Genomic DNA, 744 nt, shown 5'->3' with positions numbered 1-744 from the left:
TTCAGCAAAACGTTTATTAGCAATTAATATGATTGATTTTGAAAGTTTAATTAAATTTTTTACCAATATTTTGCCCATTCTTCGATTCTATTCTAGGTCCGTTATAAAATCGCAATATGTTACCTGACATTATGTATATAAGATATATTATCAACAATCATTATGCAGATAGGTTTTATCTCGACTTTCAACATAAACATACCTACATATCTTATAGTTTATGACATATCTTAATTCTAACATTCTTGTAGAAATTTCAGCAACAAATCACTTTCAGAAGATAAGTATTTAAGTTTCTAGCGGAATTATATAAGGTTCGAGCATCTTTCTCAATGTTTTTACATTATTTTTAAAACATTATCCTATTCATAAATTTCACACTTTTCTCATATTTTACAAAAATTACCAAGCAATATAATGTCGGAAAATTAAAATATTTCGCATTGAAATATTCCGCGCTATTTAACAATTTAACGCGTCATCTCTTTCGCGAGTTGATTCAGAATATAATATAAACTACGCGCCGCGCGCCGGACCGTATGGTTCCTTGCATTTTACGTGCAGATACCTAATTTTCCCGAGTCTACAAATAAAATTGTTTAAAACGATTTGGAAAAAAGTTGAAGTTAAAAGTTAAAAGTTAAAAGAGTCGCATTCGAAAAGAAGAGATTTTCCACATACAGATTCGGCAGATTCCCAGGGAATCTTACCTGAGCGGCCATGACGCGTTGCCTCTCGGCGATA

This window comes from Temnothorax curvispinosus, unplaced genomic scaffold (assembly GCF_003070985.1).
Source record: "Temnothorax curvispinosus isolate PA1 unplaced genomic scaffold, ASM307098v1 QBEX01007562.1, whole genome shotgun sequence".
Classification (NCBI taxonomy): Eukaryota; Metazoa; Arthropoda; class Insecta; order Hymenoptera; family Formicidae; genus Temnothorax; species Temnothorax curvispinosus.
Note: the sequence above shows the minus strand (reverse complement) of the source record.